This window comes from Anolis sagrei, chromosome 2 (genome assembly GCF_037176765.1).
Source record: "Anolis sagrei isolate rAnoSag1 chromosome 2, rAnoSag1.mat, whole genome shotgun sequence".
NCBI classification, from domain to species: Eukaryota; Metazoa; Chordata; class Lepidosauria; order Squamata; family Dactyloidae; genus Anolis; species Anolis sagrei.
The window spans coordinates 5,239,541-5,252,088 of NC_090022.1; the positions used below are offsets into that span (position 1 = coordinate 5,239,541).

At 41.4% G+C, this 12,548-nt stretch overlaps 1 long non-coding RNA gene across 1 annotated transcript; it reads right to left on the reverse strand.

Moving 5' to 3' along the window:
• Window positions 1-1,849: 1,849 nt before the first annotated feature.
• LOC132765867 (uncharacterized) lies at window positions 1,850-11,003 on the reverse strand. The gene is made up of 3 exons (XR_010909379.1): window positions 10,865-11,003; window positions 7,745-8,086; window positions 1,850-2,185 (listed from the first exon to the last, which is right to left on the reverse strand). It is a non-coding gene; the product is annotated as an uncharacterized lncRNA (long non-coding RNA).
• Window positions 11,004-12,548: the final 1,545 nt, after the last annotated feature.

Sequence of the window (12,548 nt, forward strand, 5' to 3'; positions counted from 1 at the left end):
GGGACATTCCTTCAAAACTTTCTCTTCCCCTGTGCAGTTCACTTGATCCATCCAAATGGGACCAGACCCTTGGCCAAATCTCACTCCAGTGGTTGCTCCTAGAGGTTCTCCACAGCCTACTTCCTGGCACACCACACGGGCATCCTCTAAATCCCAGCCATTGTCACACACAGTTCCCCAACTCTTGTTAAGGAACACCTCCACTCGACCAGAGCATGGAGTGGGACCATTGACCAACCTTACCTCTGATTAGGGAGAGATAAAATAATATTAATATTTATTATTCACCTCTCCTTTCAGCCCGAGGCAGGGCACAACACAGTGAAATACCTCTATAAAATCATAAATTAAAACATAGTTAAAATGCAATCATAAAAACATATATTAAAACATACACATATTAAAACACCTGACTCAAAAGTCAAAACACAGTGAACATCGAATGTGATTTAATAGTCATAGTTAAAATTGACTGGGTAGGCCGGCTGGAAGAGATAGGTCTTCATTTGTGTTTTCAAGTCCGACAGCTCATTTTGAACAGTCTAACTTAAATGCATCAGGCTTTTATAAATAGGAAAACAACTGCCTATACAATCACTGCACAAATTCATAACACTGCTGTTTCTTTTAGATCGATTATGCACTTAGACTGTAACCTCATTTTGTAAAACCTGGTGTGCAAATACAGGTCTAATAGACATGTAATCACACACCTACTGAAGGGTTAAGTAGATGGCAGCTATACTATCCGTGCAGGCTGATCCAACTAAATTTGAGAAAAGCTGCTTATATGGTTGTACCCTGGATAAATCACTCAGGAAAACCAAACACCACACCAGGATTCTGGCAGTAGTTCTCATGCAGAATTGGCTATGGATTTCCCAACATCCATTGCATGCTTTCTGGGTTCATGTGACCTGGGGACATGGGATGGCTGTCCCCTCTGTCCCTGTCAGTGTCGGCTGCAAGAGCAACAGGGTGACTGATCACAGAGGATCTTTGGGGAAGAGAGAGGGTGGTCTTTCCCCTCTCTCTTCTCTCAATCACATGGCACAGAAAGAAGAAGAGGGACTGCCAAGCAACAGGTAGGTTCCCTATAGCTGGAGGATAGATATTTTTGTATTAGAAGGGATTCCAGGGACCATTTAGTCCAACACCACTAAAGTACTCTAGAAAGATGGTCACCTTGCTGTTGAAAACCAGACCTCAAAATGATGAAACGTATAGTCCTCAACCCCATAGAGAGTAATTAGGGAGCCCACGTGGTCATCATTCCTACTTTCAGAGTTATTTCCATTAACCCCCCTGGGATGTTGCATAAACACACCTCAGGGGATGACGACACCTTAGTTAACATAATCCCCTCACGAAGCCCTGGGAAGTCACATGGGACAAACATGGGTGGCTTTCAAAAGAGTGTCTGGGTGTTCTTTTGTTATGACCTGATTTATTTATGGGAATGTTTCCTCATATCTGTTTACCTGGCTGGTGCCCATTGTATTAACTGGAGCTGAAATACCAAAGCCCATTTCAGTCCATTATTCCTTGCCCCAATACATTCCTTTCGGTTCGCACTTCTCTCCTGGGAGGATGAATAAATGGGCACAAATTTTTAAAATAATCCAATTAGTTTATTAAATTTCCCACCATGGCTGGGACCCAGGTCTCCCAGAGTCTTGGCCCAAGACTCAAACCACTATGGCATACTTCTTTCTGTTAAATTTCCCTAATCCCTTCTGTTTGGAACAGAGCTGCAGTTCAACAGCATCTGGAAGGGGCCAGTTGGAAACCTCAGTTACTGAAAACAAAATGTATTCAAGCTAATCATGGTTGATAAACTTACCTGAACACACAACAGAAGCCGTTTCCCCACTCTCACAGTCATATCTCCCCAAAGGACTTGCCAAGCACTGATGCAGAGAAGATTCTGTCCCTCTGCAATGGATGTCATCCAACCAAATGGGGCCGGTTCCAGTCCCATTCCATGTTCCGCTTTGATCCATCCTGGCACTTCCACATCCCATCTCTTGGCATACCACTGTGGCTTCCTCAACGCCCCATCCATCTCCACAAATCATGCCCCATTCACCATGATGGAACAATTCTACTCTTCCACTACAATTATTTAGGCCTTCCACCAGTCGGATCTCTGTTTGGTGCATAGGATCAGAGCCCAAGAGCTGCCCTATGTAAAGCGTATGAGAGAAAGAGTAAAGAGACAAAGTATGTGGCTTTTCTCCTTTTCTATTCCTTTCATAACAAAGCCCTAGGAAAATCATGGGATTGGCATTAATTTACATGTGACTTGCAGGCATACACAAACACTGCCATCGAGGGCAGCCCAGACCCCTGCCTTCAAGCTGGTTTGACCGGCAGCAGGGAGTTCCGCAGTTCCTGGATGTCAAGTTGGGAAAACTGATGAAATGTGCCCCAGCAGCAGCCTCAACCAGGGACTCTCTGCAGCCGTCAACTCTGCTTTCACTCCTTTGCCTGCCCCAACAATGTAACAAATCCCTAAATAAAGGATAATCAAATTGTAACTTTTAAACTCTCTAACTTGATACTTTGTGTCTTTTTCTTGCCTAAAACTATCCAAATGCATGAAACTAACCTTTTCCAGGCCGCGGGAGACTGCGGGCCTGCCAGGAATGCCTCCCTGGCATTCCGGGGAGGCCGTATCTGCGCTCCTCCAAACCGCGGATACGGAAACCCTTCGGGCCCCCGTATCCGCGAGATGGAGGATCGACTCCATTTTGATGGCATATTTTTCCTTGCTAAATTCTAAGGCAAACTGCTATCTCGCTTTCTGCATTTCGGGCTTCTGCGCCTGGGGAATAACCTTTTTTATTTTAAGAATATAATTTTAAGGAAACAGCTGATTGTCAAAATCCAAGCCTCGCTGGTGCTGTGCTGCTGCTGTGTTAATTGCTTCTCCGTCCTTGCAAAGCCCCTGCCCTGGAGACTTGGTGCAGCTACCCCATGAGGCTTTTGGGGAACAGCCGGACTGTGGGGCTTCTGCCCTTCGTGAAAGTTGTAGTTTCCCAAGGACCAAGGACCAGCTTCGATCTCAGTGCTGCAGGACTCCATCCTTTGGCTCAGTGGAAATCAACAGACTCTTTTTGTGGCTTTGAACTTTCTACCAAGTGATTTGGACTCACACGGACATCCTTTGCACCTATGAATTTCCCTTAAATGAACTATGGACTCATGTTTTTCATAAATTATTTCTTTATTAAATTTCTCTGGTGGGTGGGATAGGGTGGGGGTGGCCGATATGAATTTCTTAGGGCTGGGCGGTTTCGTTAATTCGTAATTCGTTAAAAATTCGTTATTTTTTTTTATAACGAAGCGATAACGAACCATTCTGGAGCAACTTAAAAACGAAACGAATTTTTCAATTCGTTTTGTAAATGCTTCCGATTTCGTTATGTATTCGTTTCGTTATCGGTTTGATGTTGTTTTGTTATTATTTCCGCATGTCTGGGGCAAGTTTTATAGTTGTTTTTTGTTTAATTAGTGAAAAAAATTTATAATATCACACCAACAGTCAACAACAGAGGGAGAGGGAAGCTTCAGAAGTTCCCCCTGTCCCATTTGGAGGTTTTTTAGCATATTGCGCGGTCACGTCCGCCATTAACGAATCGATTCGTTATTGTCTCGTTAATGTTTCGTTAATGTTTTGTAATTTTTTAACATTTACGAAATTTCGTAAATATCGAACTTTTTTAAAGACAAATTTCAGAATTCTTTTAAATATCGAAACGCAAAAAAACCCAAAAAAGAATCAATTTTAGAAACAATTTTTTCCGTTGTTACCCAGGCCTAGAATTTCTTATGAAATTCTAGTATTTCTAGAATTTCTGGTGGGTGGGATAGGGTGGGGATGGCCGATATGAATTTCTTATGATTCCTATATTTCCCCATGTATTTTCCTTCACATTTCTGACCCAATCTTGAACCTTTTGCCCCCTTCCCCTCTCCGTGGGGGAAGTCAACAAGGAAGCTGCCCTTTGGCTCTGAAAAGGCAATCAGCAATCACAAAAGAACCCTGATCTTGAAACTTGTGCATGGACAAGAGAACTGGAAATCCCTTATTGATTTCGGAGTCGGGCCATCAATTCGGGGTTTCGCTTGGCAAAATTTTTGATCACATCACAATGGGGGTGAGACGACTCTCGGAAAGTCTCTTTCCCCCAACTCTGTTTTTTATTCAGCATTCCTCACAGTAAACATTCACCCCAGCCTCTCCTTTGTGCCTTATCTGACTGTAACAGGAAAACCCGTAATGATTAAGTAATCATTACTAATCAAAGACCCATCGCAGAACAATAAAGTTAGTTTCTTTAGCAGGTCGATCCCCCGGACTCAAGAGACCCAGGACATTGGAAATCTATAATCCTATCAAGAACGCATTGTTTCTTTTCCATCCTGCCTCCTTCCTTTTGATTCACTAGAGCACCGAGGCAGCAGGACCTTTCTGATAGGCTCCTGCATGCCGCAGGAGCTCTGTGATTGGCTCTGGTGAGGGGAGGGTGGCCGAGCCTCCTCCCAGCTGTTATCCTGCCAGCCAATCATCATCGAGCCGGGCGGGGGGTGGGAAGCGGGAGTTTTGAAACTTCTAAGCCTGTTTTTCCTATAAAAATGCCTTTGTTCTCTGGAATCACATGCTCTGTAGGTGAATGATTGCTACATTGCATCCTTTTCAGCTGAATCGCTAATAAAAACACCTCAGTGCCACTTCTTTGCTTTGGTGAGATTTATTTTGAAATCTTAAATTAAATAAAATTGCTGAAAATCAGGCTTCTCTGGCTCGCCAAAGTAGCGATCTCTCTTTGGTGGGATCCTAGGGACCTCTCCTCCTGGAGCAGACCCTCCCAAAGTTCCCATCGACTTCAACACTACCATTTCAAAACCTGAATAACAATGGACAAGAGCAAAAGCAAATGTGAATGATCTGGCTGACTCGGGCAAAGGCTTCTCTCCCTCAGCCAATATTATTTTCTTTAAATATCTGCCATAGTTCCTGTGGCATGGTGGCTTCATTTGACAAAGCTAACAATGCTTATGATAAAGAAAATCCTTGCACAAACTCTGTTTCATGCCAATCCAGTATCCCCTTTTTCCTTCTTTCTCTATTCCAAGGGTTCCCAAATTTATCCAGCCACTGAGTCCTTTTGGAAGCCAACGTTTCTACTGGAGCCCCAAGAAATGATTAAATGTTATATTATATTTGGTATGCTACTTGTACTCTATGGCACGTCCGGCCCTTCTATAGCCCGGTTGCACCCATTGTACTACTTTGCTGAGCATGATTTTGATTGGTTTTTAATGTTCCTGTTTTATATTGATATGTTTTGTTTTAATTGTGTTCTTATTTTAATTATGTTTTGTGTTATTGATGTTTTGTATTTGTGTACTGATCTAGAAGTATGTGCCTCTAGTTCATCTTCCATTTGGATTACTGAAACAAGCTCTACGTGAGGCTGCTTTTGAAGGTGGTTTGAGAATGTCACCCGGCCCAGAGACCACCTCCTCCCTTTTCTACCACTGCAATGCCCTTCCAGGGTTTGGATGTACGAATATTTCTCCAGAACAGATTGAGAAAGAAGTGATCACTTATCATCTGGACTGTGAAGAGGAAGCAAGTGAGCTCACTGATACAGTTCCTAAGCAATGCAGAGATGTGGAAGATATGAGAACCTTCACACTGATAGGAAGATTGTGATCTTTAAAAGATATCATGGCCAGGAAGACATCTATTTCCTTGGCTAAAGTACATTTGTATGTGAGGTCTATGCAGTTTGACTGGCCTTGCTTTGCACACTAAAAACTGTAGCCACCAAATTCAGCTATGCACCCATCTGCGAAACTTCCTCACCAGGAACACGTTTCCTTTAAGGGGAGAGTCCCTTGAAAGAGTAACCCTCGACCGCAGTCTTTGCTGAGGAAAGACTGAAGAAGAGCATGCCAGGTTGGGTGGCCCTGCTTGAAAACCATCAATCATTGTAGAAACATGCTCATTTTTGTTGTTGGCCACCACTAGCCTTTTGAAAAGGTAATGTGTGCCAGGAGAATGGAGAAGTGGGCATTCTTTCTTCAAGGGTGCTGTCATTTAGAGCAATAGATACAGAACAAATATGATGGTATTAATGGCTTGGTGCAGAGATTGCCCAGTTGAGGCTACTTGAGGTAGACAGCGATCAAAGCTGTGAGAATGCAGGGCTTTGAGGTCTATAGGCCAGGCATAGGTCTATGAAAGCTCAACCAGAATATAGAAAAAGTGAGTTTGCTTGTTGGAAAAAAATATAGAGAGAGAGTAAGATGAAGATCTGGGATCAAGAGTTATAGATGACCCCAAGAGTTATAGATGGGAAATATATTTGATGTAACTACAGAAAGAGAGACAGCAGGATCATGATGAAATGATAAAAATACAATCTAAATGAAAATTGTAGAAACGTCTTTGTAGACATTAATAATAAATAATTCAAGAAAAGTTTAAATGTGAAATAATCTGCTTGAATGTATTGTCGAAGGCTTTCATGGCCGGAATCATCTGCTTGAAAATTCAGTTTAATTTCCATTGATGAAGAATTGGAAAATAATATATGAAGACCAGGAGACAGAGTGGGAAGACAGAAGACGATACAATTAAGGTATAATGAAGACCAACACAATTAAGCAATTAATTTTGGTCAACACTGGGTGGGGTGTGGCCTCCGCTTCTGGTTTCGCTTTCGCTTTTGGTTCTCACTCCTTTGACACAAGACGATGCCATGCTTTTTGGGCTTTGCGGTGCTTGCAAGGACTGTGTAAGTTTCTTACACCATAAGATTTGTATTTGATGTAACACTGCAAGTTTATGTTTGACTCTGCTCAAAAGAGTAAAGTTTTCTGTTTTTCCCTTTGCAATTGTACAAAGTTATTGTGGTTTGGTCAGACTAGACTGAATTCCGCTTGAAACACAACAGATACAACCAATGGACTTAAAATTAAAATGGTTAGAATCCTCAATATATTATGTACTATGGGTTAAAGAAATAGAGATGACTTGTTGTAAACATGACAACATTGTAAAAGAACCCTGCATTCCTCAACAACCTTCGCCCTCTTTGTTTTCTCCCTGCAATATACTAGACATTTGTAAAGATGCTACTAACCAATAATTATCTATTATCCCCCAAAAATTATTTTTCCTTCCCTTGTCTCCCCATCCCGTTTTCCTAGTAAATGATTAATAAAAATTAGTTGGAAAAAAGATAGAGATGGAGACCTGGTGGTTGTTTTTGTGGTTGCTGCTGAAAGAATTTAAGATCCATAGTGATCAACTGCCCTGGGTATGTCTTGTAAACTCTGAGCCATGGCTTTCTTGATTGAATCAATCCGTCTGTAGTGCAGTCTCCCTCTTCCTTCACTACTCTGCACTTTACTACCAAATATTGCCATATTTTCCAATGAGTCACACTGGTCCAGGATATGTAAAAAATGTGATACTTGCAATTTAGTCCTCTTGGTGTCTAAGACCAATTTATTACCTGTACAACCTGCAGCCCTGCAACTGTTTTGGCCTCCAACTCCCAGAATTCCTGGTCATTGAACATGCTAGCTAGATTTTTTAATTTTTATCCCTCCCTTGCTCCTGATATAGAGACTCAAGAGATTAAGTGAAACTAAGGAACACATGTATATGTATCTCCCAGAGGGAATCTGGAGCATGTGAAGCTGATGAAGTCAATCAACCCACCTGAGCATATAACCCCAGCGGTTTCTTCATGGCTGCAGTCATGTTCTCCCCATGGACTTGCTGGGCACTCACTGAGGCTGGATTCCATCCCTCCACATCTGACATCATCGAGACCAATGAAGACACTTCCATTTCCAAACTGTGCTTCATGTGTGGCAGAGACTGCAGATCCACAGCCTAGCTGGCGGCAGACAACCATGGCCTCCTCAATGCCCCAACTGTCATCACAAACAGATGTCCATTGACCAGAAAGGAAGACTTCAATCCTTCCACTGCAGAGATCTGGACCTTCTGCCAGCCTGATCTCCATGTGGTCTGACTCTGCAATACTTGAGCGCATTACTACACATAGAGGAAACAGAATGGCAAAAATGCTTAAGGAGATGGCATCAGAACAATTTCTTCCCTGGGTTTTCCTTTGAAAAAGGCAGAAACACAGACAGGCACATTTTGTCACATGTGATGGTCTTGTAGAAAAGCAAACAAATATTGGAAGAATATATATGAGATAACACAGAAAATATTGAGGACAAGACTCCAGTTGAACCCAGAGTATTTTTAATTGGAATAACTGACATAAAATGGGATCAAACCAAAGACATTTTATTTAATTATTTTACTCCTGCAGGAAGAAAAATGTATGCAAAAAATGGAAGGCCAAGGCCAAGAGAAGAATGATTACTAAAGATTGCTGATATTATGAACATGGACAACTGAACACATCATCTGAAGAACTACCAAGGTGCCCTGAAAAAGGAAACAGATTGGACTCTATTTAAAGAATATTTGATACAAGAAGTAATGAAAATGTTAATTTGAACTCACAAAATAGTTTTGTACTGAAAAAGGTACAGAGGTGAGAGTGGGAGAAAGGAAAAATAAAGAAAAAATAATAATCAAAACTATAACAGAATGAAAATGATTGGAAGTCAACATACCTTTTTTCTGCTTTTTTGTCTGCTTTTTTTTTATTTTGCATCCCTTTCTTCCTTCTCCCATCTATCCTTTTATATATTTGAATCAAGGACACTTAATGGACTGTAAAAAATTTCTATCATTCACTCCACTTGCTTTTCCTTTGACCTCAGTCTTCCCTATCTGGTGCTTTAATTTGATTAATCATGTAAAATAGATAATAATCAAAATTGCTTTTAAAAATGGCAGAAATATTGGTTTGCTCGAAATTGCAGTTGCTGGATCTCAACAAGCAAAACAGTACGTCCAAAAAATTCAAAGTTTCAAAACAGCTTATGAAAACCTCTTTAAACTCCAACCCACAAAGAACATATAATAATGAAGACAAGACCGTGAGGCAATGATGCCTCACACACACCTGGGGGCAGGATTAGCATTCACCCCCCCCCCCCTCCAGCCTTGAGGAGGGGGTCATCCCATAAACAAGCATCAAAAGCAAAAACAGACTCAATTTTGGGGGAGAGGAGGGGGCCACTATGCAAACCTGATTAAAGGATAGGGTGGTTACCTATGATATTCTGGAATGCACAGAAAGCGACCATTCCTCATTAGTAGTGTCCTTGGGTCCACTTCTTGAACAGGCAAAATTAGCCAGAACAAAAAGTTTAACAGGAGAATTGCTGGGATAAGGAGGCAGAAGTGGTCAATTGGTCTAAGTAGTACTATCAAAGAGAAATTACACAGCAACTTTTTGATGAGCATACGTCAACAACTTTGTAACAAGTCAGCAAACCCTCTAGATATGTACCAACAAACTGTAAACAAACTTAGACCATGCATAACAACTACATATAAAAACTTTCAATCCACAATATATGGTTGATTTGACACGGAATGCAGGGCAGCCAAAAGAGATTTGGCAAATAAAATAAGAGAATCTCATAAAAATCCATCTGGAAAAAATATGGAGAACGCAGCCGAATGTAGGACAAAATATAAAAGTCTACTCAAAGATAAGAAAGGCAAACACACAAAATCCAAGTGGCAAGAACTGGACCAGGCACTCACAGAACAGAAGGAAGATAAATTTTGGGAACTTGTCACCAGAGGAACACAAGGAATAAGATACACATCAAAAGCTTCAATTGCTGCATCTACATGGATTAAGAATTTTTTGCCCCAAAGAAAATACATTGGAAATCAAAGGGCCGGACAAAGACAACGACTTCTCTGCTTCATCTGAGTGGGAAGCAGTCTCTAGCAAAGAAGTAAAATCTTTAAGTACATCCTTGAAACCCAAGAAAGCACCTGGAGAAGATATTCTTCCTCCAGAACTCTTCAATAAAATGCTGAATGGCAAAGCCCTTTCCTTGCTAACCTCTTGACCAGCATAAACAGCACAGGACGAATGCCATGTGGGTGAAAAATGAGCATTATAGTTCCAATCTATAAGAAAGGTGAGAGAAACAACCCACAAAACTATTGCCCAATCAGCCTACTTAACATCACCTCAAAGCTATATGTTCAATACCTGCTATACAAACTGACAGACTGGCGACAATTCATATATGAAGGACAGGCTGGGGTCCGAAATCAATATAGCACCATAGACCAATGCTTCACATTAAATCACATCATAAAAAAATCTTTCTTCTTTTTTGTGGAAAATATAGCTTAATACAAATTATTTATATATATAAAAATAAACCCTTTTTGAATAAGGATAACATCCCTAATCTAAATGGTCAGAATTATCATTAGACTAACTATGTCATTTATTATTAGTCGTATTCTTAGGAAAATCATCTTCAGGGCTTCAGTCAGAAAGCACCATTTTAGGCCCCTTCTACACTAATATATAATCCAGTTTCTGAATCCCAGTTATCGGTTTTGAGCTGGATTATATGGCAGCCAAGGCTCATACAATCCAGTAAAGACAGGTTATTTGGATTCAGAAACTGCATTATATGTCAGTGTAGATCCAGGCTTAGAAAGAGGAGAAAGACTAAGAAAAGAAGCCAATTCAGTTTGTCCCATGAGAAAGTTCCTGAGAATGCAAGGGGGGAAATACATGTTTGTTTGTTTATTATTATTTACTATATTTGCATACCACTTTTCTCAGCCCTTGGGCATCTCATGTCTCCTCTTTCCACCCTGTCATTACACCACCACTGGTCCCACTCCATTTCAACCTGTGCTACTCACCAAGGAAGGCGATGCCGAGAGAGAGCCACATGCTGAAAGGCCACTCAGCTCTTTGCTCAGCAGTCCAAGCTTTATGTCTCTGCAAGTGGAGCTCTCAGCGGAGGCTGCAGCTTCGGAAATGCAGTGTTGCTCAGGAACACTCCTCTGCCTTCCTATCCTTTATCAGTTCTCTTTGCTTTGAGAAAGAACACATCACGTGTCACCCTATAGACCACATCCCGTTTTAATCTGGAGCCAAAAAGCAAACTAGATGAATTGACCAGATGCCAAAGTCCTCATCTATAGCACTGTATTGATTCAACCTGGAGGACCTCTTTAGTGTTGAATTGAGGAGCCATCCTTTATTGTAGTCTAAACACAACCAATGGGATAGTGTTTTGTTTGGTCCCTTAGGGGAAGAATGTATGGGATCCTCTCCAGAGTCCTAGTTATATTCTGATGGATGCTTGTCCATCTTGGCAAACAGATGAAGTAGTTGCAACTTGCCTTATGACTAAACCTGCAGAGAACACCTTTGCAAAATATCACTTTTTGTCATTGTACTATCCTCAGCCTTTTGTTCAGCCATGTTCTCTCTCTCTCTTAAACATAATTATTGCATTTTGGTGCTACTATGAAGGCATTGTTATTGTTGTCTCATAACACATCCATGTAACGTTGCCAGATGTCAAGGCCTAGACCAGTGGTTCTCAACTTTCCTAATGCCATGACCCCATAATACAGTTCCTTATGTTGTGATGACCCCCAACCTTAAAATTATTTTCGTTGCTACTTCATAACTATAATTGTAATGTAAATATCTGATATGCAGAATGTATTTTCATTCACTGGACCAAATTAGGCACGAATGCCCCATACACCCAAATTTGAATACTGGTGGGGTTGGAGGAGATTGATTTTGTCATTTGGGTGTTGTAGTTGCTGGGATTTGTAGTTAACCTGCAATCAAAGAGTATTCTGAACTTCAGCAATGATAGAATTGGCCCAAATTTCCCACACGGAACCCCAATAACCAAGAAAAAATACTGAAAGTGTTTTGGTGGGCATTGACCTTGAGTTTTGGAGTTGTAGTTCACCTACATCCCGAGAGCACTGTGGACTCAAACAATTATGGATCTGGACCTAACTGGGCATGAATACTCAATATGCCCAAATGTGAACACTGGTGGAGTTTGAGGAAAATAGACCTTGACATTTGGGAGTTGTAGTTGCTGGGATTTATAGTTCACTTATAATCAAAGAGCATTCTGAACTTCACCAAGGATAGAATTGGGCCAAACTTCCCACACAGAACCCCCATGACCAACAGAAAATACTGTGTTTTCTGATGGACTTTGGGGACCCCTCTGACACCCCCTTCGTGACCCCCTCAGGGGTCCCGACCCCCAGGTTGAGAAACGCTGGCCTAGACCTAGGTCTCCAATTTTCAGGTTCAGCTCAACGTGGGAGGCCAGCTTTGGAGGACTCACCTCTAGTCAGGATGAAGCAATTGTATCTTAATATCCAGTTCACCCAGGAGAGCAACGGTTTGCTACAATTGGCAATGCTTCGTAGATTGCTTGCTGCAACTGGTAAACATTCACTTTGTGGGCCTGAGGTCTACATATCAGCAGTACAATGCTATGTAATGCAGTTTGAATCTGTATTATATGGTCCATGTATAGAATCATGGAATCATACATCT